Source organism: Alligator sinensis, unplaced genomic scaffold (genome assembly GCF_000455745.1).
Source record: "Alligator sinensis unplaced genomic scaffold, ASM45574v1 scaffold1406_1, whole genome shotgun sequence".
In the NCBI taxonomy this organism is placed as follows: domain Eukaryota; kingdom Metazoa; phylum Chordata; order Crocodylia; family Alligatoridae; genus Alligator; species Alligator sinensis.
Window position 1 is genome coordinate 40,089 of NW_005842975.1, and position 215 is coordinate 40,303.

Here is a 215-nt window from a genome sequence, read left to right on the forward strand (position 1 = left end):
GCAGCGTGTCCCTAGCCTTTGGACACAGGGAGAACCAAGCCTTGATTTCCTAGTGATGGCATATGCAGTGTTGCCGGTAGGCAAAGGAGCTGGGCTGTGCCCCCCAGTGCCCCCCAGTATAGTTGGGCCTGTAGGATTGTCCCTCAGGCTGCTGCAGTCCGGGTCTGCCTGAGGATCTAGGAGCTATTGCCAAGCAAGGCTCTGCAATCAGCCCC